The sequence below is a fragment of the Ranitomeya imitator genome, unplaced genomic scaffold (assembly GCF_032444005.1).
Source record: "Ranitomeya imitator isolate aRanImi1 unplaced genomic scaffold, aRanImi1.pri SCAFFOLD_1583, whole genome shotgun sequence".
Lineage (NCBI taxonomy): Eukaryota > Metazoa > Chordata > Amphibia > Anura > Dendrobatidae > Ranitomeya > Ranitomeya imitator.
Window position 1 is genome coordinate 1 of NW_027194227.1, and position 27,500 is coordinate 27,500.

The 27,500-nt window shown below is 55.1% G+C and overlaps 1 non-coding gene across 1 annotated transcript; it reads left to right on the forward strand.

Moving 5' to 3' along the window:
- The first annotated feature begins 14,307 nt into the window (after positions 1-14,307).
- Positions 14,308-14,459, forward strand: LOC138654857 (5.8S ribosomal RNA). The gene has a single exon (XR_011316504.1). It is a non-coding gene; the product is annotated as a 5.8S ribosomal RNA (ribosomal RNA).
- The last annotated feature ends 13,041 nt before the right edge of the window (positions 14,460-27,500 follow it).

Below are 27,500 nucleotides of genomic sequence, written 5' to 3' on the forward strand. Positions count from 1 at the left end.
GGCCCCCGGGGTGCTCCCGGGGCTATGCCTGTCTGAGGGTTGCCCCTCCATCTATCGCCTCCATGGCGCAGCTGGGGTCCCCTCGCAAGGGTGACAACGAGGGAGGGCCTGAGGGCTCCGTGCCCTGATGGTCTCTTCTCCTTTATCCCTTACGTCCCCCCAAGGCCAGACTCACCTGCCCTGGGCCCACCTGATGGGGTTTACCATCGTCACTCCCCCCGTTGTGACGTGAAACCCTGTGGCGCAATGAAGGTGAAGGCCGGGGCGCTCCCGGCCGAGGTGGGATCCCGCCGCACCGCTCCGGGGGGTTGACACGGCGGGTGCACCATCGCCCCGCCTCTGTCGGGGAGGTGGAGCATGAGTGCGCGATAGGACCCGAAAGATGGTGAGCTATGCCTGGGCAGGACGAAGCCAGAGGAAACTCTGGTGGAGGTCCGCAGCCGACCCTGATGTGCAAATTGGTCATCTGGGTATAGGGCGTTTGTAGATGTGCTTGGCCCGTACGGGGATCGAACCCACGACCTTGGTGTTATTAGCACCACGCTCTAACCAACTGAGCTAAATGGCCATAGGTGTGGTCCCTGGGTATAGGGGCGAAAGACTCACGGAGACCACGGGCAGACGTACAGGGGCCTGATCAACCCCTGGACCATACGGGCTGCTGTGCCTGCCGCAGGCGAGAAGCGAGAACCCCTTCGGGGCACGGAGACTACAACCGGACGTACGGGGGTCTGACCCACCCCTGGACCCGTACGGTCTGCTGGCTGCTGTGCCTGCCGCAGGCGAGAAGCGAGAACCCCTTCGGGGCACGGAGACCACAACCGGACCGTACGGGGGTCTGACCCACCCCTGGACCGTACGGTCTGCTGGCTGCCGTTCCTGGTGCAGGCGAGAAGCGGGAACCCCTTCGGGGCATGGAGACCACAACCGGACGTACGGGGGGTCTGATCCACCCCTGGACCGTACGGTCTGCTGGCTGCCGTGCCTGGTGCAGGCGAGAAGTGGGAACCCCTTCGGGGCACGGAGACCACAACCGTACGTCCGGGAGTCTGACCCACCCCTGGACCGTACGGTCTGCTGGCTGCCGTGCCTGGTGCAGGCGAGAAGCGGGAACCCCTTCGGGGCACGGGAGACCACAACCGGACGTACGGGGGTCTGATCAACCCCTGTACCGTACGGGCTGCTGGCTGCCGTGCCGTCCTCAAATTGCTTGGCCTAAACAAAAGTCAATTTTTTGTGACAACAGTGATGACCGTGACATAGCACTGGAGGTGTACCCCAAGACAGTGACCTAAGTGTGGGTGAAGTCTGTGGTTCATGGGCGGGAAAGTTGAATTTTGGGTGAAAAACCATACTTCACACTTTGAAAATTTCAGACATGTGTCAGACTTCCAGGCAGGGGGAAACCGCTGGAGGTGTACCGAGGACACTTCCAGAAGCCTGGGGAAGCTTTTCTGGAAGAGTCCTTGACACTTGGAAAATTTTGGGCAATTTTCTGAGAAAAAAAAAAATCACATTTCCCCTTACCCCCCACCCAAGAGGGGCTTCAATATGTTGCAGAGTACCCCGAAAGGGTCCCCAAAGTGGGAGAAAAGTGAGGCAAGTCAAAGAGGCAAAGATGAATGTACATTTGAATAATTTTATTAATGTCAGATAAAAATTGACATATTCACAAGGGCTTTGTTCTCCTGATTGGGATGAGCCGAATATTCTTGAGACTATACTCCTCAGTAGAATCGGATGACTCGGTATCACTTTCCGTGAGGTCTACCACCTCGTTATCCAATTCACTGGTTGATGCCATTACTGGCGACATAATTTTTGCGTCCTCATGATTTCCTGCGTTGAACACTAGCTCTTGGGCACGGCACATATCGGTCAGGGTCTTCTCCCGGTAAACTCTCTCGGCCACATCGTTTGGTATGTGCCAAGTAGCGTGCAAACAAGCGCTTTTCGCAATCTGTGTATTGTGACAAAGTCCATGTCCTCGCAAATCCGCCGTACAAGGTGGCTGGTGATGTTTGGGAGGTTGTAGCTACGGAGGAAAGCACATTGTTAGTACTGTTGCTACTTATGGCTGTGGGTCACTTGACTTGTGGCTACCTTACCTTGAATGGTATCGTTTTGAGTCTCATGGATGGATTTTTTATGACCCTTCCCGGTACACCGTCACGAAAAAGTTTGTGATAATCTTTCGGCCAAAGGTAAAGACCGGTCTGACATATTCCGCATACGCATTGAACCACTGAAAAAGAAAAAAAAAATATTATATATGTTACTCTCCAGTCTGGGGGCACCCCTCCAAAAGGTTTTACATGGGGACAAGAGAGTGTTTTGCTCCCCACAATGAGTGGGGTTGCCTGGGTTCCCTGGCTTTGAGAAAAGCTTACCGATTCCTCTTCCTCTGAAAGTACAAAAGTTGCTACCTGAGAGGTGGAGCACTTGTGAGTCTTCACACCCACAATTTGTCTTGCGTCTTCCTTGGTACGTGTGATGGATCCTCTCATTCCACTCTGAAACCTACGATGTGAAAAAAAAAGGTGGAAAAATATTGAACCGGTTCAGCAAATACCGCTGACCCACAGGGCCCGACGACTTACCGTCATGTTACGAACAACACCTGGTCTTTGGAGATGTTTTAGAATCAGAAGGGCCTCGAGGTACAGTACCACTTCCCGGCGATCTACTTCTGATCCGCCATCTGTCACAGCCTCGATGCTAGCTAGAAATGTTGGCCTTGCCTCCTCCAGTATAATCTGGCAGTCCTTGGGTGACTTTGATGGCCTTCATCAATAGATCGTACCTGTGGGGAAAAATAAAGGCAATTAACCAACATCCAAGGTTTGGTAACAATGCGCTGAATATTGGCTCTTTTGAACGGTGTACCTTTTACTTACAGACTCTCGGCAGGCTCCCTTGTACAATGATTTCTGAAGGTCTGTTGTAAAAATTCATGAACACTTCGCATGCCTTATAAAGTTGAGGATTCTCTAGTCTCAGTTTGGTAGCCCTCATCTGATACATGGTAAATCTCCGTATATGCTTCAACATTTTGAGGGAGGTCTGGCTCGATAGATGGAGTTTTCCAAGTTGTTGAAAAAAATTATTAACCTGGTTTGGTTTTACGAGGGTACTCCAGAGTTACAGATTTTGGGTTCACAAAAAATAGAAACCGTGCTACGTTTGATACCTCCTGTTGACAGTTTGGGACCCCATGGGTAATTGTTAGGTACGAGTGGAACCCCTTTAACATGGGGTGATTCAATGAGTGACGCTTGTACAATCCGGCGGCCTTGGTAGCCGTGCGGTTTTTGTCTTTCCATGCCCTTTTCTGGATACTTAAATTGCTGCCATCCATGACCTCCTCATTGCCTATGCGGTCAGAAATGCTCCCTGTGTGGTCAGGCTCAGGGCACGGGTCTCCCTCCCGACTGTCTACCGGCCGTGAAAAGGAAAGGCACATCCATCTCATCCGAATCTAGCTTTGGCGTGGGGCATGGGTTCTCCTCCCGACTGTCTACTGGCCGTAAAAGGAAAGGCACATCCATCTCATCTGAATCTAGCTCTGGCGGGGGGCACGGGTCTCCCTCCAGACTGTCTCCCGGCCGTAAAAGGAAAGGCACATCCATCACATTCTGAATCTAGCTCTGGCATGGAGCCTGGGCGGAGCTCCGGATTGTCAGTTGGTACCTGAGCGGGCCCTTCACAGGTCAGTGGTGTGATTTGTGACTCAAACCTAGGCTTGTTTGCTATCAAAAAGCCCGCGACCTTCTAAGAAGGCTACAGTCTCCTCCAAGGATTGGAGGGGCTTGAGCTCACTGAATTGGATTGTTGTCCCCTTGTTGGCGATACAGCGAAGTTGATACTTTGCGGAGGCTATGGCGGTTTTTATCTCCGAATCACCGTGTGACCTCAGGCATACCCTTCTCAGATGTGTGGATATATATTTGGTTACCCTGTGGCACACGGGGCATGTAAGTGGTGTCCGTGGGTGCCTGCGGGGGAGACACAAGCAATAAAACCGGTCACCTTGCCAGCAAGTGTACAACTCCCACTACAAGGTACATTCATGTGTCTCTACGTGGCCGACAAATGTCTTCTACTCACCGCTCCATTGCGAAGGGTTTCCCGCAGTCCAAACAGAGCGTCTCGTAATAGTTTATTAAAGTGCCGTGTTTCTCTGTGTCTTGAACTGTGGCAAATGATTTTCCTCCGCGCGAGTCAGCCACGCAGGTGAAAGACGCCAGCTGAGGTGATTGAAATTAACCGGATGTGTTTTGCCGTACTCTGATATAGGTCACCACGGGGGTTGAGTCAGCCCAGGGGGTGGCACCTCCACGGTCGCTAAACATCCGTAGGGTTGATGATATATCCCTCACCTGATCCACCTGCTGTAATCACCTATACGGCATCACGGGGGGATGACTCAGCCCCAGGGGTGGCACCTGACGCGATCCACCTGCCATAATCGCCTATACGGCATCACGGGGGATGACTCAGCCCCAGGGGGTGGCACCTACACGGCTGTCGATCAGTCATATCTGTAACGGATTGGGTACTAACTGGATCCATCGATCCCAGTCAAAGCACGGTGGCTCACTTGTTAGCGCTGCGGCCTTGCCGAGCTGGCGTCTCGGGTTCGAATCCTGTTGTGTCATACATTCAGAAAGGGAAAAAATCTCAGGTGTTATGTCAAGGACACTTCCTTAGACATTTTTTAGAAAAATTTTGAGACAATCCCGATTTTGTAAAAAAAAAAAAATCTCACATTTTCCCTACTTCAACCTCATGGGTCGTCAATATGTTGTAAAGTACCCCAAGATAGAGACCCAAGTGTGGGTAAAGTGTCTGGTTCATGGGCACAAAGTTGAATTTTCAGTGAAAATTTGTCGGAAATCCGCTGTGGACATTGGCTGGGCGCGTGACCCGAATGAGAGAGGCGAATCTGGGTGACCCGAGCTTGGCAGGACCCTTCCCACGGGGGTCCTGGTTCTCTGGAGGTAATCACTGTCAGAAGGGCACATCTTGAGTCCTCACCCAGGTGAGGGCTCTCGGAAGGCGGACGCCCTTCTGTCTTTGTCCCCCAGAGCAGGCTCGGTGTTTATCGGAAGTCTTCTGCGGACGTTGGCTGGGCGCGTGACCCGAGTGAGAGAGGCGAATCTGGGTGACCCGAGCTTGGCAGGACCCTTCCCACGGGGGGTCCTGGTTCTCTGGAGGTAATCACTGTCAGAAAGGGCACATCTTGGGTCCTCACCCAGGTGAGGGCTCTCGGAAGGCGGACGCCCTTCTGTCTTTGTCCCCCCAGAGCAGGCTCGGTGTTTATCGGAAGTCTTCTGCGGACGTTGGCTGGGCGCGTGACCCGAGTGAGAGAGGCGAATCTGGGCGACCCGAGCTTGGCAGGACCCTTCCCACGGGGGGTCCTGGTTCTCTGGAGGTAATCACTGTGCAGAAGGGCACATCTTGGGTCCTCACCCAGGTGAGGGCTCTCGGAAGGCGGACGCCCTTCTGTCTTTGTCCCCCCAGAGCAGGCTCGGTGTTTATCGAAGTCTTCTGCGGACGTTGGCTGGGCGCGTGACCCGAGTGAGAGAGGCGAATCTGGGCGACCCGAGCTTGGCAGGACCCTTCCCACGGGGGTCCTGGTTCTCTGGAGGTAATCACTGTCAGAAGGGCACATCTTGAGTCCTCACCCAGGTGAGGGCTCTGCGGAAGGCGGACGCCCTTCTGTCTTTGTCCCCCCAGAGCAGGCTCGGTGTTTATCGGAAGTCTTCTGCGGACGTTTGGCTGGGCGCGTGACCCGAGTGAGAGAGGCGAATCTGGGTGACCCGAGCTTGGCAGGACCCTTCCCACGGGGGGTCCTGGTTCTCTGGAGGTAATCACTGTCAGAAGGGCACATCTTGGGTCCCTCACCCAGGTGAGGGCTCTCGGAAGGCGGACGCCCTTCTGTCTTTGTCCCCCCAGAGCAGGCTCGGTGTTTATCGGAAGTCTTCTGCGGACGTTGGCTGGGCGCGTGACCCGAGTGAGAGAGGCGAATCTGGGCGACCCGAGCTTGGCAGGACCCTTCCCACGGGGGTCCTGGTTCTCTGAAGGTTTTCACTGTCAGAAGGGCACATCTTGGGTCCTCACCCAGGTGAGGGCTCTCGGAAGGCGGACGCCCTTCTGTCTTTGTCCCCCCAGAGCAGGCTCGGTGTTTATCGGAAGTCTTCTGCGGATGTTGGCTGGGCGCGTGACCCGAGTGAGAGAGGCGAATCTGGGCGACCCCGAGCTTGGGCAGGACCCTTCCCATGGGGGTCCTGGTTCTCTGGAGGTAATCACTGTCAGAAGGGCACATCTTGGGTCCTCACCCCAGGTGAGGGCTCTTGGAAAGGCGGACGCCCTTCTGTCTTTGTCCCCCCAGAGCAGGCTCGGTGTTTATCGGAAGTCTTCTGCGGACGTTGGCTGGGCGCGTGACCCGAGTGAGAGAGGCGAATCTGGGCGACCCCGAGCTTGGCAGGACCCTTCCCACGGGGGGTCCTGGTTCTCTGGAGGTAATCACTGTCAGAAGGGCACATCTTGGGTCCTCACCCAGGTGAGGCTCTTGGAAGGCGGACGCCCTTCTGTCTTTGTCCCCCAGAGCAGGCTCGGTGTTTATCGGAAGTCTTCTGCGGACGTTGGCTGGGCGCGTGACCCGAGTGAGAGAGGCGAATCTGGGCGACCCGAGCTTGGCAGGACCCTTCCCACGGGGGTCCTGGTTCTCTGGAGGTAATCACTGTCAGAAGGGCACATCTTGGGTCCTCACCCAGGTGAGGGCTCTCGGAAGGCGGACGCCCTTCTGTCTTTGTCCCCCCAGAGCAGGCTCGGTGTTTCTCTGTAGGATGTCCCCACCGGTTTGGTTTTTGTGTTCCGAGATGTATCCTTGCAGCTTGGCCGAAACAAACATTTGCCGTTTTCGGTGGCGACAGCCATGACCGCGGCGAAGCACTTTGGGCGCGGCCGGGATGCGCACACCCCGCTCACCACGTTTCAGTCGCTGGCTGAGTGGACTCCGTAGGGGGGCTTAATAGTCGGAGGGGGGCTTAATAGTCGGCCCTGCGGAAGTCGGTGGAGGGCTTAATAGTCGGCCCTGCGGAAGACGGAGGGGGCTTAATAGTCGGCCTGTGGAGGTTGTCTGTGGGCTTAATAGTCACCCTGAGTACGCCATAGCGACTCTCCAAGGTGGGGGCACAGTGTGCGTTCCATGGGCGGAAAGTTTAATTTTGAGCGAAAAACCGTATTTTCGCACTGTAAAAAATGTCAGACTTCCAGGCGGGGGAAAACCGCAGGAGGCGTACCGAGGAGGCTTCCAGGAGCCTGGGGAAGATTTTCCAAAAGTGTCCTTGACACTTAGAAATATTTTGAAAAAAATCACGATTTTGTGAAAATTGACACGTTTCCCCTACTTCCACGCCAGGGGGGCGTCAATATGTTGTGAGGTACCCCAGGACAGTCGCCTAAATGTGGGTGAAGTTTGCGAGTCACGGGCGCAAAGTCGAATTTTGGGTGAAAAACCGCGTTTTCATACTCTAAAAATTTCAGACAAGTGTCAGACTTCCAGGCAGGGAGAAACCGCAGGAGGCGTACCGAGGAGGCTTCCAGGAGCCTGGGGAAGATTTTCCAAAAGTGTCCTTGACACTTAGAAATATTTTCAGAAAATCACGATTTTGTGAAAATTGACACGTTTCCCCTACTTCCACGCCAGGGGGGCGTCAATATGTTGTGAGGTACCCCAGGACAGTCGCCCAAATGTGGGTGAAGTTTGCGGGTCATGGGCGCAAAGTCGAATTTTGGGTGAAAAACCGCGTTTTCATACTCTAAAAATTTCAGACAAGTGTCAGACTTCCAGGCAGGGAGAAACCGCAGGAGGCGTACCGAGGAGGCTTCCAGGAGCCTGGGGAAGATTTTCCAAAAGTGTCCTTGACACTTAGAAATATTTTGAAAAAATCACGATTTTGTGAAAATTGACACGTTTCCCCTACTTCCACGCCAGGGGGGCGTCAATATGTTGTGAGGTACCCCAGGACAGTCGCCCAAATGTGGGTGAAGTTTGCGAGTCATGGGCGCAAAGTCGAATTTTGGGTGAAAAACCGCGTTTTCATACTCTAAAAATTTCAGACAAGTGTCAGACTTCCAGGCAGGGAGAAACCGCAGGAGGCGTACCGAGGAGGCTTCCAGGAGCCTGGGGAAGATTTTCCAAAAGTGTCCTTGACACTTAGAAATATTTTCAGAAAATCACGATTTTGTGAAAATTGACACGTTTCCCCTACTTCCACGCCAGGGGGGCGTCAATATGTTGTGAGGTACCCCAGGACAGTCGCCTAAATGTGGGTGAAGTTTGCGAGTCACGGGCGCAAAGTCGAATTTTGGGTGAAAAACCGCGTTTTCATACTCTAAAAATTTCAGACAAGTGTCAGACTTCCAGGCAGGGAGAAACCGCAGGAGGCGTACTGAGGAGGCTTCCAGGAGCCTGGGGAAGATTTTCCAAAAGTGTCCTTGACACTTAGAAATATTTTGAAAAAATCACGATTTTGTGAAAATTGACACGTTTCCCCTACTTCCACGCCAGGGGGGCGTCAATATGTTGTGAGGTACCCCAGGACAGTCGCCCAAATGTGGGTGAAGTTTGCGAGTCATGGGCGCAAAGTCGAATTTTGGGTGAAAAACCGCGTTTTCATACTCTAAAAATTTCAGACAAGTGTCAGACTTCCAGGCAGGGAGAAACCGCAGGAGGCGTACCGAGGAGGCTTCCAGGAGCCTGGGGAAGATTTTCCAAAAGTGTCCTTGACACTTAGAAATATTTTCAGAAAATCACGATTTTGTGAAAATTGACACGTTTCCCCTACTTCCACGCCAGGGGGGGCGTCAATATGTTGTGAGGTACCCCAGGACAGTCGCCTAAATGTGGGTGAAGTTTGCGAGTCACGGGCGCAAAGTCGAATTTTGGGTGAAAAACCGCGTTTTCATGCGCTAAAAATTTCAGACAAGTGTCAGACTTCCAGGCAGGGGGAAACCGCAGGAGGCGTACCGAGGAGGCTTCCAGGAGCCTGGGGAAGATTTTCCAAAAGTGTCCTTGACACTTAGAAATATTTTCAGAAAATCACGATTTTGTGAAAATTGACACGTTTCCCCTACTTCCACGCCAGGGGGGCGTCAATATGTTGTGAGGTACCCCAGGACAGTCGCCTAAATGTGGGTGAAGTTTGCGAGTCACGGGCGCAAAGTCGAATTTTGGGTGAAAAACCGCGTTTTCATGCGCTAAAAATTTCAGACAAGTGTCAGACTTCCAGGCAGGGGGAAACCGCAGGAGGCGTACCGAGGAGGCTTCCAGGAGCCTGGGGAAGATTATCCAAAAGTGTCCTTGACACTTAGAAATATTTTCAGAAAATCACGATTTTGTGAAAATTGACACGTTTCCCCTACTTCCACGCCAGGGGGGCGTCAATATGTTGTGAGGTACCCCAGGACAGTCGCCTAAATGTGGGTGAAGTTTGCGAGTCACGGGCGCAAAGTCGAATTTTGGGTGAAAAACCGCGTTTTCATGCGCTAAAAATTTCAGACAAGTGTCAGACTTCCAGGCAGGGGGAAACCGCAGGAGGCGTACCGAGGAGGCTTCCAGGAGCCTGGGGAAGATTATCCAAAAGTGTCCTTGACACTTAGAAATATTTTCAGAAAATCACGATTTTGTGAAAATTGACACGTTTCCCCTACTTCCACGCCAGGGGGGCGTCAATATGTTGTGAGGTACCCCAGGACAGTCGCCTAAATGTGGGTGAAGTTTGCGAGTCACGGGCGCAAAGTCGAATTTTGGGTGAAAAACCGCATTTTCATGCGCTAAAAATTTCAGACAAGTGTCAGACTTCCAGGCAGGGGGAAACCGCAGGAGGCGTACCGAGGAGGCTTCCAGGAGCCTGGGGAAGATTATCCAAAAGTGTCCTTGACACTTAGAAATATTTTGAAAAAATCACGATTTTGTGAAAATTGACACGTTTCCCCTACTTCCACGCCAGGGGGGCGTCAATATGTTGTGAGGTACCCCAGGACAGTCGCCCAAATGTGGGTGAAGTTTGCGAGTCATGGGCGCAAAGTCGAATTTTGGGTGAAAAACCGCATTTTCATACTTTAAAAATTTCAGACAAGTGTCAGACTTCCAGGCAGGGAGAAACCGCAGGAGGCGTACCGAGGAGGCTTCCAGGAGCCTGGGGAAGATTTTCCAAAAGTGTCCTTGACACTTAGAAATATTTTCAGAAAATCACGATTTTGTGAAAATTGACACGTTTCCCCTACTTCCACGCCAGGGGGGCGTCAATATGTTGTGAGGTACCCCAGGACAGTCGCCTAAATGTGGGTGAAGTTTGCGAGTCACGGGCGCAAAGTCGAATTTTGGGTGAAAAACCGCATTTTCATGCGCTAAAAATTTCAGACAAGTGTCAGACTTCCAGGCAGGGGGAAACCGCAGGAGGCGTACCGAGGAGGCTTCCAGGAGCCTGGGGAAGATTATCCAAAAGTGTCCTTGACACTTAGAAATATTTTCAGAAAATCACGATTTTGTGAAAATTGACACGTTTCCCCTACTTCCACGCCAGGGGGGCGTCAATATGTTGTGAGGTACCCCAGGACAGTCGCCTAAATGTGGGTGAAGTTTGCGAGTCACGGGCGCAAAGTCGAATTTTGGGTGAAAAACCGCGTTTTCATGCGCTAAAAATTTCAGACAAGTGTCAGACTTCCAGGCAGGGAGAAACCGCAGTAGGCGTACCGAGGAGGCTTCCAGGAGCCTGGGGAAGATTTTCCAAAAGTGTCCTTGACACTTAGAAATATTTTGAGAAATTTCCGATTTTGTGAAAAATGACCCCTTTCCCCTACTTCCACCCTAAAGGGGCGTCAATATGTTGTAAAGCACCCCGAGACAGAGACCTAAGCGTGGGCAAAGTTTGGGTCTGATGGGTGGAACACTGAAAAAAACGCGATTTTCCACTTAGAACAAACATAGAACTTTCAGACTTCCAGGCGGGGGGAAAGCTCTGAAGCTGTACCGAGGACACTTCCATGGCCCCCGGATCGATTTTCAAGAACGAGTCCTTGGGACTTTGAAATTTTTCGGCGATGCGTTTTTGGCTTCCGGGAGCCGCAGAACGTTGGGAAATTCGTTCCGCTCGCCGGCTCCAGGTGTTTCGGGCTAGTCCAGGCCCCAGCTACGCCGCCTGGCCGCCAAATTTCGCAAAATCGAAAAAAAAAAAAATAGAACCGGAATGAGGAATTTCTGGCCGCCGGATCCGCCGCACAGCTCCAGGAAGTCGGACACTTTTCGGCTTCGCTCCCTTAAAGTGTGGGTCGGTGTTTCGCCATGCAAATACCCACTTTTGCACACCAGCTGCAGGATATAGGAGAGAGGGGTACCTCTCGGGCCCGACTGATTTCCGATGTTTTCGTGGTTCCTCAAGTCGGGTAGGCGGTTTGGCGAGTACCCCCCTGTTTGCATGGAAGTCCGCCCTCGCGTCGACACCAGGCTTCCGCGGCTCCAGGGGGACTCTTGCCGGTCGTCTGCCCCAAGTCAGAGACGCGTTTCCCGGGTCGCCTGAGCCTGAACGGACCCTCCCCAAGCGTGTTCTGGTTCTCCGAGGGTGACGGATGTCAGAAGGGAGGCAGATCTGGAGTCTTCGTCCCGAGGAGGGCTCCAGGAGGGCGGATTGCACCCCCTGACTCGGTCCCCTCAGAGCAGGCTTGGCGTTTCTCTGTGTCGGATGTCTCCCGCTTCCACGCCACCGGGGAGACCTATGAGAGAATCGCACTGTGACCCGGATTCCGTCTCGAGGGCGCCCGTAGCGTGTCGGAGAGGGACCTCCAGGACTATCGGGCATGTTTCTTCCCCGTCTCCCCGAGGGGAAGGATGGCAGCGGGTGGGGTTTCTCACCCATGCCCCCCACCGGCTCTTCCTCCGATCGATTTGGCTCAGCGCTCCCGGGTGGGGAGGTGGTGCCGCTCGCTCGGCCCGGGCTTTGGAGCCCGCGTCGGTCTAAGGCGGGCGGTCTCCTTCCTCTTTTACCCCCCGGGATTCAGGCACGCATCCTTGGGCGTGCACGCCGGCAGTCGCCTCCCGTTCGCAGGACGGTGGCTGCCGTGCAGAGGGGGAGTTTGACCCGAACTGTGGTACGGCAGGGGTCCGACGACCCGCGCGGGCGAATGGCGGGGCGCCCACCCACCTCGGCGTGGGGGCCCGTCGTCCGAATCGCTCCCCGCGCGGGGTAGCACAACGATCTTCTCCGAGGGCGGCCCTTTGACTTCCAGATGCGCAGCTTGCCCGCGGAGGCCCGTGCCGACCCCCACCCAGCGTCCGATGGGCGGCCTCCGCGGTGGGCATCGGCGAGAGCGGCGGCGGTGGGTGGCGCTTCCACGCCACCGCCGAGCTCCGCGTTCTCCAGTCTTTTCCCGAGCCCCTACGATAGTGGGGGGACGACAGATGCGTGGGGAGGCAGGCGGAGTGGGTTCTCACCGCGTGGTGTGCCCGGCCGAACGCCGTCGCCTTCCCCGCTCGTCCGACGTCCTCCGAGGCGGCTCGGAAGGGAGCGCGAGAGGGAGAGAGCGAGAGAGAGAGAGAGAGAGAGAGACCAAGCGGACGCCCCAGAGCGAGAAGGGAGGATGGAAAAGGGAGAGACGAGTGGGGCAAAAAGAGTTTTGGCGAAGGGGAGTACCCGGCGAACTGCCGCCCCGGGCTTCTTCTGTTCTCAACAGCGGAGGCACGGCTTTGGGGGGGGAGACGCCGCTCGGTTGGGGCTCCTTTGAGGTTACGGGCAAGAGCCCGGGACGAGGGACTACGCCATAGGGCGACGCCGACACGGCCAGGCCAACTGCGCCCCCCGTGCGACCTCTGCGTCGCTGGCGGGCTCTGCGCCTGAGCCGCGGTGGACCCCGACGGCCAGCCCCCCTCTCCCACTCCTCGCGCCCGTCCGCCGGTGGGTCGAGGACCCCCCGCGGCGGAGGCAGGTCTAAGCCAGACGGAGGCCCCGCATAGGCCCCCCACCGCCCTGGCCCCTCTCCCCAGCAGCGACTCTGTGTGTCGCCCCGGGAGCGGTGGGTCACGAGGCAGGGTGGCCGTGGCGTCCTCCGAAGGCCAGTCACCTACGGCCCTCCCCGTGCAAGGGGTGGTTTTTACAACAGATGCCCTCCGATCGGGAGGCCGGGTCTAAGCCAGATGGTGGCGCCGCATAGGCCCCCCACCGCCCTGGCCCCTCTCCCCAGCAGCGACTCTGTGTGTCGCCCCGGGAGCGGTGGGTCACGAGGCAGGGGAGCCGTGGTGTCCTCCGGAGGCCAGTCACCTCGCCCTCTCCGTGCAAGGTGGGTTTTTTTCCAGACACCCTCCGCATCGGCCGCCTCGCACCGTACAGCGTGCACGATCTCCCCAGTGGCACTGCACTCGCCGTTCAGGCTCCTGTTTTCCTCCGGAAGGTGACGCCCCGGGATGCCCGCCTGCCGGCACGGACGACGAGGAGGATTTCCCTTCCTCCGGGTGCCCTTCCCGCTGCGGGGCTTCCTATCTGGCTTCTCTCCCTCGATTGATTAAGTCCCTGGCCTTTGTACACACTGCCCGTCGCTACTACCGATTGGATGGTTTAGTGAGGTCCTTGGATCGGCCCCGCCGGGTTCGGCCAAGACCCATGGTGGAGAGCCGAGAAGACGATCGAACTTGACTATCTAGAGACAGTAAAAGTCGTAACAAGGTTTCCCTAGATGAACCTGTGGAAGGATCTTTAATGGGCGAGTGAAAAATACCGATGAGGTGCAGATCAGGAGGCCAGCCGCCCGCCAAATCCCCGAAGGGTACCGAACGTGATGGGGGCGGTGGTAGGTCTCTTTCTGCTTCGCCAGGGCGCTCCGCAGGGTGGGGACGGTGAGGGCACGTGAGGACAGCGGGCGGGCGACGTCGGGAGGGTGCGGGGAGCCCCTCTCGCTCCGTCGCCCAGGAAAAAGACGCCCGGCCTCGCGCCGACGATTGTTGCCCTGCCGCTGCCTGCCGAGGAAAAATAAGAAGCCCCCCGCGTACGCGAAAGGCCGTCCCGGGTACCATTCTCCTGTGCGCTCACACACCCCTCCCCGGGGTATGTGGGTCTGGGCGGTAGGTTGAGAAGCCTCGAGCCCTCCTTTGTTCTCCTCCCCGCTGGAGGGAGGGACGGGGAGGCCGAGCGCCCGGGCAACAGGGCCGAGATTTGAAAACAACCCTCCAAAGCATCCCAGTCTTTTGCGGCCGGCTGACACGAGAGTGAAAAGGGGGGCGCCTCCGAGTGTCCCCAAACCAGAAAGCGCGACTCTTAACGGTGGATCACTCGGCGCGCGCGTCGAAGAACGCAGCTAGCTGCGAGAATTAAGTGTGAATTGCAGGACACATTGATCATCGACACTTCGAACGCACCTTGCGGCCCCGGGGTGCTCCCGGGGCTATGCCTGTCTGAGGGTTGCCCCTCCATCTATCGCCTCCATGGCGCAGCTGGGGTCCCCTCGCAAGGGTGACAACGAGGGAGGCCTGAGGCTCCGTGCCCTGATGGTCTCTTCTCCTTTATCCCTTACGTCCCCCCAAGGCCAGACTCACCTGCCCTGGGCCCACCTGATGGGGTTTACCATCGTCACTCCCCCCGTTGTGACGTGAAACCCTGTGGCGCAATGAAGGTGAAGGCCGGGGCGCTCCGGCCGAGGTGGGATCCCGCCGCCCGCTCCGGGGGGTTGACACGGCGGGTGCACCATCGGCCCGCCTCTGTCGGGGAGGTGGAGCATGATGTGCGCGATAGGACCCGAAAGATGGTGAGCTATGCCTGGGCAGGACGAAGCCAGAGGAAACTCTGGTGGAGGTCCGCAGCGACCCTGATGTGCAAATTGGTCATCTGGGTATAGGGGCGTTTGTAGATGTGCTTGGCCCGTACGGGGATCGAACCCACGACCTTGGTGTTATTAGCACCACGCTCTAACCAACTGAGCTAAATGGCCATAGGTGTGGTCCCTGGGTATAGGGGCGAAAGACTCACGGAGACCACGGGCAGACGTACAGGGGCCTGATCAACCCCTGGACCATACGGGCTGCTGTGCCTGCCGCAGGCGAGAAGCGAGAACCCCTTCGGGGCACGGAGACTACAACCGGACGTACGGGGGTCTGACCCACCCCTGGACCGTACGGTCTGCTGGCTGCTGTGCCTGCCGCAGGCGAGAAGCGAGAACCCCTTCGGGGCACGGAGACCACAACCGGACGTACGGGGGTCTGACCCACCCCTGGACCGTACGGTCTGCTGGCTGCCGTTCCTGGTGCAGGCGAGAAGCGGGAACCCCTTCGGGGCATGGAGACCACAACCGGACGTACGGGGGTCTGATCCACCCCTGGACCGTACGGTCTGCTGGCTGCCGTGCCTGGTGCAGGCGAGAAGTGGGAACCCCTTCGGGGCACGGAGACCACAACCGTACGTCCGGGAGTCTGACCCACCCCTGGACCGTACGGTCTGCTGGCTGCCGTGCCTGGTGCAGGCGAGAAGCGGGAACCCCTTCGGGGCACGGAGACCACAACCGGACGTACGGGGGTCTGATCAACCCCTGTACCGTACGGGCTGCTGGCTGCCGTGCCGTCCTCAAATTGCTTGGCCTAAACAAAAGTCAATTTTTTGTGACAACAGTGATGACCGTGACATAGCACTGGAGGTGTACCCCAAGACAGTGACCTAAGTGTGGGTGAAGTCTGTGGTTCATGGGCGGAAAGTTGAATTTTGGGTGAAAAACCATACTTTCACACTTTGAAAATTTCAGACATGTGTCAGACTTCCAGGCAGGGGACCGCTGGAGGTGTACCGAGGACACTTCCAGAAGCCTGGGGAAGCTTTTCTGGAAGAGTCCTTGACACTTGGAAAATTTTGGGCAATTTTCTGAGAAAAAAAAAAATCACATTTCCCCTTACCCCCCACCCAAGAGGGGCTTCAATATGTTGCAGAGTACCCCGAAAGGGTCCCCAAAGTGGGAGAAAAGTGAGGCAAGTCAAAGAGGCAAAGATGAATGTACATTTGAATAATTTTATTAATGTCAGATAAAAATTGACATATTCACAAGGGCTTTGTTCTCCTGATTGGGATGAGCCGAATATTCTTGAGACTATACTCCTCAGTAGAATCGGATGACTCGGTATCACTTTCCGTGAGGTCTACCACCTCGTTATCCAATTCACTGGTTGATGCCATTACTGGCGACATAATTTTTGCGTCCTCATGATTTCCTGCGTTGAACACTAGCTCTTGGGCACGGCACATATCGGTCAGGGTCTTCTCCCGGTAAACTCTCTCGGCCACATCGTTTGTATGTGCCAAGTAGCGTGCAAACAAGCGCTTTTCGCAATCTGTGTATTGTGACAAAGTCCATGTCTCGCAAATCCGCCGTACAAGGTGGCTGGTGATGTTTGGGAGGTTGTAGCTACGGAGGAAAGCACATTGTTAGTACTGGTTGCTACTTATGGCTGTGGGTCACTTGACTTGTGGCTACCTTACCTTGAATGGTATCGTTTGAGTCTCATGGATGGATTTTTTATGACCTTCCCGGTACACGTCACGAAAAAGTTTGTGATAATCTTTCGGCCAAAGGTAAAGACCGGTCTGACATATTCCGCATACGCATTGAACCACTGAAAAAGAAAAAAAATATATATATGTTACTCTCCAGTCTGGGGGCACCCCTCCAAAAGGTTTTACATGGGGACAAGAGAGTGTTTTGCTCCCCACAATGAGTGGGGTTGCCTGGGTTCCCTGGCTTTGAGAAAAGCTTACCGATTCCTCTTCCTCTGAAAGTACAAAAGTTGCTACCTGAGAGGTGGAGCACTTGTGAGTCTTCACACCCACAATTGTCTTGCGTCTTCCTTGGTACGTGTGATGGATCCTCTCATTCCACTCTGAAACCTACGATGTGAAAAAAAAAGGTGGAAAAATATTGAACCGGTTCAGCAAATACCGCTGACCCACAGGGCCCGACGACTTACCGTCATGTTACGAACAACACCTGGTCTTTGGAGATGTTTTAGAATCAGAAGGGCCTCGAGGTACAGTACCACTTCCCGGCGATCTACTTCTGATCCGCCATCTGTCACAGCCTCGATGCTAGCTAGAAATGTTGGCCTTGCCTCCTCCAGTATAATCTGGCAGTCCTTGGGTGACTTTGATGGCTTCATCAATAGATCGTACCTGTGGGGAAAAATAAAGGCAATTAACCAACATCCAAGGTTTGGTAACAATGCGCTGAATATTGGCTCTTTTGAACGGTGTACCTTTTACTTACAGACTCTCGGCAGGCTCCCTTGTACAATGATTTCTGAAGGTCTGTTGTAAAATTCATGAACACTTCGCATGCCTTATAAAGTTGAGGATTCTCTAGTCTCAGTTTGGTAGCCCTCATCTGATACATGGTAAATCTCCGTATATGCTTCAACATTTTGAGGGAGGTCTGGCTCGATAGATGGAGTTTTCCAAGTTGTTGAAAAAAAATTATTAACCTGGTTTGGTTTTACGAGGTACTCCAGAGTTACAGATTTTGGGTTCACAAAAAAATAGAAACCGTGCTACGTTTGATACCTCCTGTTGACAGTTTGGGACCCCATGGGTAATTGTTTAGGTACGAGTGGAACCCCTTTAACATGGGGTGATTCAATGAGTGACGCTTGTACAATCCGGCGGCCTTGGTAGCCGTGCGGTTTTTGTCTTTCCATTCCCTTTTCTGGATACTTAAATTGCTGCCATCCATGACCTCCTCATTGCCTATGCGGTCAGAAATGCTCCCTGTGTGGTCAGGCTCAGGGCACGGGTCTCCCTCCCGACTGTCTACCGGCCGTAAAAGGAAAGGCACATCCATCTCATCCGAATCTAGCTTTGGCGTGGGGGCATGGGTCTCCCTCCCGACTGTCTACTGGCGTAAAAGGAAAGGCACATCCATCTCATCTGAATCTAGCTCTGGCGGGGGGCACGGGTCTCCCTCCAGACTGTCTCCCGGCCGTAAAAGGAAAGGCACATCCATCACATCTGAATCTAGCTCTGGCATGGAGCCTGGGCGGAGCTCCGGATTGTCAGTTGGTACCTGAGCGGGCCCTTCACAGGTCAGTGGTGTGATTTGTGACTCAACCTAGGCTTGTTTGCTATCAAAAAGCCGCGACCTTCTAAGAAGGCTACAGTCTCCTCCAAGGATTGGAGGGGCTTGAGCTCACTGAATTGGATTGTTGTCCCCTTGTTGGCGATACAGCGAAGTTGATACTTTGCGGAGGCTATGGCGGTTTTTATCTCCGAATCACCGTGTGACCTCAGGCATACCCTTCTCAGATGTGTGGATATATATTTGGTTACCCTGTGGCACACGGGGCATGTAAGTGGTGTCCGTGGGTGCCTGCGGGGGAGACACAAGCAATAAAAACCGGTCACCTTGCCAGCAAGTGTACAACTCCACTACAAGGTACATTCATGTGTCTCTACGTGGCCGACAAATGTCTTCTACTCACCGCTCCATTGCGAAGGGTTTCCCGCAGTCAAACAGAGCGTCTCGTAATAGTTTATTAAAGTGCCGTGTTTCTCTGTGTCTTGAACTGTGGCAAATGATTTTCCTCCGCGCGAGTCAGCCACGCAGGTGAAAGACGCCAGCTGAGGTGATTGAAATTAACCGGATGTGTTTTGCCGTACTCTGATATAGGTCACCACGGGGGTTGAGTCAGCCCAGGTGGTGGCACCTCCACGGTCGCTAAACATCCGTAGGGTTGATGATATATCCCTCACCTGATCCACCTGCTGTAATCACCTATACGGCATCACGGGGGATGACTCAGCCCCAGGGGTTGCACCTGACCGGATCCACCTGCCATAATCGCCTATACGGCATCACGGGGGATGACTCAGCCCCAGGGGGGTGGCACCTACACGGCTGTCGATCAGTCATATCTGTAACGGATTGGGTACTAACTGGATCCATCGATCCCAGTCAAAGCACGGTGGCTCACTTGTTAGCGCTGCGGCCTTGCCGAGCTGGCGTCTCGGGTTCGAATCCTGTTGTGTCATACATTCAGAAAGGGAAAAATCTCAGGTGTTATGTCAAGGACACTTCCTTAGACATTTTTAGAAAAATTTTGAGACAATCCCGATTTTGTAAAAAAAAAAAAATCTCACATTTTCCCTACTTCAACCTCATGGGTCGTCAATATGTTGTAAAGTACCCCAAGATAGAGACCCAAGTGTGGGTAAAGTGTCTGGTTCATGGGCACAAAGTTGAATTTTCAGTGAAAATTTGTCGGAAATCCGCTGTGGACATTGGCTGGGCGCGTGACCCGAATGAGAGAGGCGAATCTGGGTGACCCGAGCTTGGCAGGACCCTTCCCACGGGGGTCCTGGTTCTCTGGAGGTAATCACTGTCAGAAGGGCACATCTTGAGTCCTCACCCAGGTGAGGGCTCTCGGAAGGCGGACGCCCTTCTGTCTTTGTCCCCCCAGAGCAGGCTCGGTGTTTATCGGAAGTCTTCTGCGGACGTTGGCTGGGCGCGTGACCCGAGTGAGAGAGGCGAATCTGGGTGACCCGAGCTTGGCAGGACCCTTCCCACGGGGGGTCCTGGTTCTCTGGAGGTAATCACTGTCAGAAGGGCACATCTTGGGTCCTCACCCAGGTGAGGGCTCTCGGAAGGCGGACGCCCTTCTGTCTTTGTCCCCCCAGAGCAGGCTCGGTGTTTATCGGAAGTCTTCTGCGGACGTTGGCTGGGCGCGTGACCCGAGTGAGAGAGGCGAATCTGGGCGACCCGAGCTTGGCAGGACCCTTCCCACGGGGGGTCCTGGTTCTCTGGAGGTAATCACTGTCAGAAGGGCACATCTTGGGTCCTCACCCAGGTGAGGGCTCTCGGAAGGCGGACGCCCTTCTGTCTTTGTCCCCCCAGAGCAGGCTCGGTGTTTATCGGAAGTCTTCTGCGGACGTTGGCTGGGCGCGTGACCCGAGTGAGAGAGGCGAATCTGGGCGACCCGAGCTTGGCAGGACCCTTCCCACGGGGGTCCTGGTTCTCTGGAGGTAATCACTGTCAGAAGGGCACATCTTGAGTCCTCACCCAGGTGAGGGCTCTCGGAAGGCGGACGCCCTTCTGTCTTTGTCCCCCCAGAGCAGGCTCGGTGTTTATCGGAAGTCTTCTGCGGACGTTGGCTGGGCGCGTGACCCGAGTGAGAGAGGCGAATCTGGGTGACCCGAGCTTGGCAGGACCCTTCCCACGGGGGGTCCTGGTTCTCTGGAGGTAATCACTGTCAGAAGGGCACATCTTGGGTCCTCACCCAGGTGAGGGCTCTCGGAAGGCGGACGCCCTTCTGTCTTTGTCCCCCCAGAGCAGGCTCGGTGTTTATCGGAAGTCTTCTGCGGACGTTGGCTGGGCGCGTGACCCGAGTGAGAGAGGCGAATCTGGGCGACCCGAGCTTGGCAGGACCCTTCCCACGGGGGTCCTGGTTCTCTGAAGGTTTTCACTGTCAGAAGGGCACATCTTGGGTCCTCACCCAGGTGAGGGCTCTCGGAAGGCGGACGCCCTTCTGTCTTTGTCCCCCCAGAGCAGGCTCGGTGTTTATCGGAAGTCTTCTGCGGATGTTGGCTGGGCGCGTGACCCGAGTGAGAGAGGCGAATCTGGGCGACCCGAGCTTGGCAGGACCCTTCCCATGGGGGTCCTGGTTCTCTGGAGGTAATCACTGTCAGAAGGGCACATCTTGGGTCCTCACCCAGGTGAGGGCTCTTGGAAGGCGGACGCCCTTCTGTCTTTGTCCCCCCAGAGCAGGCTCGGTGTTTATCGGAAGTCTTCTGCGGACGTTGGCTGGGCGCGTGACCCGAGTGAGAGAGGCGAATCTGGGCGACCCGAGCTTGGCAGGACCCTTCCCACGGGGGTCCTGGTTCTCTGGAGGTAATCACTGTCAGAAGGGCACATCTTGGGTCCTCACCCAGGTGAGGGCTCTTGGAAGGCGGACGCCCTTCTGTCTTTGTCCCCCCAGAGCAGGCTCGGTGTTTATCGGAAGTCTTCTGCGGACGTTGGCTGGGCGCGTGACCCGAGTGAGAGAGGCGAATCTGGGCGACCCGAGCTTGGCAGGACCCTTCCCACGGGGGTCCTGGTTCTCTGGAGGTAATCACTGTCAGAAGGGCACATCTTGGGTCCTCACCCAGGTGAGGGCTCTCGGAAGGCGGACGCCCTTCTGTCTTTGTCCCCCCAGAGCAGGCTCGGTGTTTCTCTGTAGGATGTCCCCACCGGTTTGGTTTTTGTGTTCCGAGATGTATCCTTGCAGCTTGGCCGAAACAAACATTTGCCGTTTTCGGTGGCGACAGCCATGACCGCGGCGAAGCACTTTGGGCGCGGCCGGGATGCGCACACCCCGCTCACCACGTTTCAGTCGCTGGCTGAGTGGACTCCGTAGGGGGGCTTAATAGTCGGAGGGGGGCTTAATAGTCGGCCCTGCGGAAGTCGGTGGAGGGCTTAATAGTCGGCCCTGCGGAAGACGGAGGGGGCTTAATAGTCGGCCTGTGGAGGTTGTCTGTGGGCTTAATAGTCACCCTGAGTACGCCATAGCGACTCTCCAAGGTGGGGGCACAGTGTGCGTTCCATGGGCGGAAAGTTTAATTTTGAGCGAAAAACCGTATTTTCGCACTGTAAAAAATGTCAGACTTCCAGGCGGGGGAAAACCGCAGGAGGCGTACCGAGGAGGCTTCCAGGAGCCTGGGGAAGATTTTCCAAAAGTGTCCTTGACACTTAGAAATATTTTGAAAAAAATCACGATTTTGTGAAAATTGACACGTTTCCCCTACTTCCACGCCAGGGGGGCGTCAATATGTTGTGAGGTACCCCAGGACAGTCGCCTAAATGTGGGTGAAGTTTGCGAGTCACGGGCGCAAAGTCGAATTTTGGTGTGAAAAACCGCGTTTTCATACTCTAAAAATTTCAGACAAGTGTCAGACTTCCAGGCAGGGAGAAACCGCAGGAGGCGTACCGAGGAGGCTTCCAGGAGCCTGGGGAAGATTTTCCAAAAGTGTCCTTGACACTTAGAAATATTTTCAGAAAATCACGATTTTGTGAAAATTGACACGTTTCCCCTACTTCCACGCCAGGGGGGCGTCAATATGTTGTGAGGTACCCCAGGACAGTCGCCCAAATGTGGGTGAAGTTTGCGGGTCATGGGCGCAAAGTCGAATTTTGGGTGAAAAACCGCGTTTTCATACTCTAAAAATTTCAGACAAGTGTCAGACTTCCAGGCAGGGAGAAACCGCAGGAGGCGTACCGAGGAGGCTTCCAGGAGCCTGGGGAAGATTTTCCAAAAGTGTCCTTGACACTTAGAAATATTTTGAAAAAATCACGATTTTGTGAAAATTGACACGTTTCCCCTACTTCCACGCCAGGGGGGCGTCAATATGTTGTGAGGTACCCCAGGACAGTCGCCCAAATGTGGGTGAAGTTTGCGAGTCATGGGCGCAAAGTCGAATTTTGGGTGAAAAACCGCGTTTTCATACTCTAAAAATTTCAGACAAGTGTCAGACTTCCAGGCAGGGAGAAACCGCAGGAGGCGTACCGAGGAGGCTTCCAGGAGCCTGGGGAAGATTTTCCAAAAGTGTCCTTGACACTTAGAAATATTTTCAGAAAATCACGATTTTGTGAAAATTGACACGTTTCCCCTACTTCCACGCCAGGGGGGCGTCAATATGTTGTGAGGTACCCCAGGACAGTCGCCTAAATGTGGGTGAAGTTTGCGAGTCACGGGCGCAAAGTCGAATTTTGGGTGAAAAACCGCGTTTTCATACTCTAAAAATTTCAGACAAGTGTCAGACTTCCAGGCAGGGAGAAACCGCAGGAGGCGTACTGAGGAGGCTTCCAGGAGCCTGGGGAAGATTTTCCAAAAGTGTCCTTGACACTTAGAAATATTTTGAAAAAATCACGATTTTGTGAAAATTGACACGTTTCCCCTACTTCCACGCCAGGGGGGCGTCAATATGTTGTGAGGTACCCCAGGACAGTCGCCCAAATGTGGGTGAAGTTTGCGAGTCATGGGCGCAAAGTCGAATTTTGGGTGAAAAACCGCGTTTTCATACTCTAAAAATTTCAGACAAGTGTCAGACTTCCAGGCAGGGAGAAACCGCAGGAGGCGTACCGAGGAGGCTTCCAGGAGCCTGGGGAAGATTTTCCAAAAGTGTCCTTGACACTTAGAAATATTTTCAGAAAATCACGATTTTGTGAAAATTGACACGTTTCCCCTACTTCCACGCCAGGGGGGCGTCAATATGTTGTGAGGTACCCCAGGACAGTCGCCTAAATGTGGGTGAAGTTTGCGAGTCACGGGCGCAAAGTCGAATTTTGGGTGAAAAACCGCGTTTTCATGCGCTAAAAATTTCAGACAAGTGTCAGACTTCCAGGCAGGGGGAAACCGCAGGAGGCGTACCGAGGAGGCTTCCAGGAGCCTGGGGAAGATTTTCCAAAAGTGTCCTTGACACTTAGAAATATTTTCAGAAAATCACGATTTTGTGAAAATTGACACGTTTCCCCTACTTCCACGCCAGGGGGGCGTCAATATGTTGTGAGGTACCCCAGGACAGTCGCCTAAATGTGGGTGAAGTTTGCGAGTCACGGGCGCAAAGTCGAATTTTGGGTGAAAAACCGCGTTTTCATGCGCTAAAAATTTCAGACAAGTGTCAGACTTCCAGGCAGGGGGAAACCGCAGGAGGCGTACCGAGGAGGCTTCCAGGAGCCTGGGGAAGATTATCCAAAAGTGTCCTTGACACTTAGAAATATTTTCAGAAAATCACGATTTTGTGAAAATTGACACGTTTCCCCTACTTCCACGCCAGGGGGGCGTCAATATGTTGTGAGGTACCCCAGGACAGTCGCCTAAATGTGGGTGAAGTTTGCGAGTCACGGGCGCAAAGTCGAATTTTGGGTGAAAAACCGCGTTTTCATGCGCTAAAAATTTCAGACAAGTGTCAGACTTCCAGGCAGGGGGAAACCGCAGGAGGCGTACCGAGGAGGCTTCCAGGAGCCTGGGGAAGATTATCCAAAAGTGTCCTTGACACTTAGAAATATTTTCAGAAAATCACGATTTTGTGAAAATTGACACGTTTCCCCTACTTCCACGCCAGGGGGGCGTCAATATGTTGTGAGGTACCCCAGGACAGTCGCCTAAATGTGGGTGAAGTTTGCGAGTCACGGGCGCAAAGTCGAATTTTGGGTGAAAAACCGCATTTTCATGCGCTAAAAATTTCAGACAAGTGTCAGACTTCCAGGCAGGGGGAAACCGCAGGAGGCGTACCGAGGAGGCTTCCAGGAGCCTGGGGAAGATTATCCAAAAGTGTCCTTGACACTTAGAAATATTTTGAAAAAATCACGATTTTGTGAAAATTGACACGTTTCCCCTACTTCCACGCCAGGGGGGCGTCAATATGTTGTGAGGTACCCCAGGACAGTCGCCCAAATGTGGGTGAAGTTTGCGAGTCATGGGCGCAAAGTCGAATTTTGGGTGAAAAACCGCATTTTCATACTTTAAAAATTTCAGACAAGTGTCAGACTTCCAGGCAGGGAGAAACCGCAGGAGGCGTACCGAGGAGGCTTCCAGGAGCCTGGGGAAGATTTTCCAAAAGTGTCCTTGACACTTAGAAATATTTTCAGAAAATCACGATTTTGTGAAAATTGACACGTTTCCCCTACTTCCACGCCAGGGGGGCGTCAATATGTTGTGAGGTACCCCAGGACAGTCGCCTAAATGTGGGTGAAGTTTGCGAGTCACGGGCGCAAAGTCGAATTTTGGGTGAAAAACCGCATTTTCATGCGCTAAAAATTTCAGACAAGTGTCAGACTTCCAGGCAGGGGGAAACCGCAGGAGGCGTACCGAGGAGGCTTCCAGGAGCCTGGGGAAGATTATCCAAAAGTGTCCTTGACACTTAGAAATATTTTCAGAAAATCACGATTTTGTGAAAATTGACACGTTTCCCCTACTTCCACGCCAGGGGGGCGTCAATATGTTGTGAGGTACCCCAGGACAGTCGCCTAAATGTGGGTGAAGTTTGCGAGTCACGGGCGCAAAGTCGAATTTTGGGTGAAAAACCGCGTTTTCATGCGCTAAAAATTTCAGACAAGTGTCAGACTTCCAGGCAGGGAGAAACCGCAGTAGGCGTACCGAGGAGGCTTCCAGGAGCCTGGGGAAGATTTTCCAAAAGTGTCCTTGACACTTAGAAATATTTTGAGAAATTTCCGATTTTGTGAAAAATGACCCCTTTCCCCTACTTCCACCCTAAAGGGGCGTCAATATGTTGTAAAGCACCCCGAGACAGAGACCTAAGCGTGGGCAAAGTTTGGGTCTGATGGGTGGAACACTGAAAAAAACGCGATTTTCCACTTAGAACAAACATAGAACTTTCAGACTTCCAGGCGGGGGGAAAGCTCTGAAGCTGTACCGAGGACACTTCCATGGCCCCCGGATCGATTTTCAAGAACGAGTCCTTGGGACTTTGAAATTTTTCGGCGATGCGTTTTTGGCTTCCGGGAGCCGCAGAACGTTGGGAAATTCGTTCCGCTCGCCGGCTCCAGGTGTTTCGGGCTAGTCCAGGCCCCAGCTACGCCGCCTGGCCGCCAAATTTCGCAAAATCGAAAAAAAAAAAAATAGAACCGGAATGAGGAATTTCTGGCCGCCGGATCCGCCGCACAGCTCCAGGAAGTCGGACACTTTTCGGCTTCGCTCCCTTAAAGTGTGGGTCGGTGTTTCGCCATGCAAATACCCACTTTTGCACACCAGCTGCAGGATATAGGAGAGAGGGGTACCTCTCGGGCCCGACTGATTTCCGATGTTTTCGTGGTTCCTCAAGTCGGGTAGGCGGTTTGGCGAGTACCCCCCTGTTTGCATGGAAGTCCGCCCTCGCGTCGACACCAGGCTTCCGCGGCTCCAGGGGGACTCTTGCCGGTCGTCTGCCCCAAGTCAGAGACGCGTTTCCCGGGTCGCCTGAGCCTGAACGGACCCTCCCCAAGCGTGTTCTGGTTCTCCGAGGGTGACGGATGTCAGAAGGGAGGCAGATCTGGAGTCTTCGTCCCGAGGAGGGCTCCAGGAGGGCGGATTGCACCCCCTGACTCGGTCCCCTCAGAGCAGGCTTGGCGTTTCTCTGTGTCGGATGTCTCCCGCTTCCACGCCACCGGGGAGACCTATGAGAGAATCGCACTGTGACCCGGATTCCGTCTCGAGGGCGCCCGTAGCGTGTCGGAGAGGGACCTCCAGGACTATCGGGCATGTTTCTTCCCCGTCTCCCCGAGGGGAAGGATGGCAGCGGGTGGGGTTTCTCACCCATGCCCCCCACCGGCTCTTCCTCCGATCGATTTGGCTCAGCGCTCCCGGGTGGGGAGGTGGTGCCGCTCGCTCGGCCCGGGCTTTGGAGCCCGCGTCGGTCTAAGGCGGGCGGTCTCCTTCCTCTTTTACCCCCCGGGATTCAGGCACGCATCCTTGGGCGTGCACGCCGGCAGTCGCCTCCCGTTCGCAGGACGGTGGCTGCCGTGCAGAGGGGGAGTTTGACCCGAACTGTGGTACGGCAGGGGTCCGACGACCCGCGCGGGCGAATGGCGGGGCGCCCACCCACCTCGGCGTGGGGGCCCGTCGTCCGAATCGCTCCCCGCGCGGGGTAGCACAACGATCTTCTCCGAGGGCGGCCCTTTGACTTCCAGATGCGCAGCTTGCCCGCGGAGGCCCGTGCCGACCCCCACCCAGCGTCCGATGGGCGGCCTCCGCGGTGGGCATCGGCGAGAGCGGCGGCGGTGGGTGGCGCTTCCACGCCACCGCCGAGCTCCGCGTTCTCCAGTCTTTTCCCGAGCCCCTACGATAGTGGGGGGACGACAGATGCGTGGGGAGGCAGGCGGAGTGGGTTCTCACCGCGTGGTGTGCCCGGCCGAACGCCGTCGCCTTCCCCGCTCGTCCGACGTCCTCCGAGGCGGCTCGGAAGGGAGCGCGAGAGGGAGAGAGCGAGAGAGAGAGAGAGACCAAGCGGACGCCCCAGAGCGAGAAGGGAGGATGGAAAAGGGAGAGACGAGTGGGGCAAAAAGAGTTTTGGCGAAGGGGAGTACCCGGCGAACTGCCGCCCCGGGCTTCTTCTGTTCTCAACAGCGGAGGCACGGCTTTGGGGGGGAGACGCCGCTCGGTTGGGGCTCCTTTGAGGTTACGGGCAAGAGCCCGGGACGAGGGACTACGCCATAGGGCGACGCCGACACGGCCAGGCCAACTGCGCCCCCCGTGCGACCTCTGCGTCGCTGGCGGGCTCTGCGCCTGAGCCGCGGTGGACCCCGACGGCCAGCCCCCCTCTCCCACTCCTCGCGCCCGTCCGCCGGTGGGTCGAGGACCCCCCGCGGCGGAGGCAGGTCTAAGCCAGACGGAGGCCCCGCATAGGCCCCCCACCGCCCTGGCCCCTCTCCCCAGCAGCGACTCTGTGTGTCGCCCCGGGAGCGGTGGGTCACGAGGCAGGGTGGCCGTGGCGTCCTCCGAAGGCCAGTCA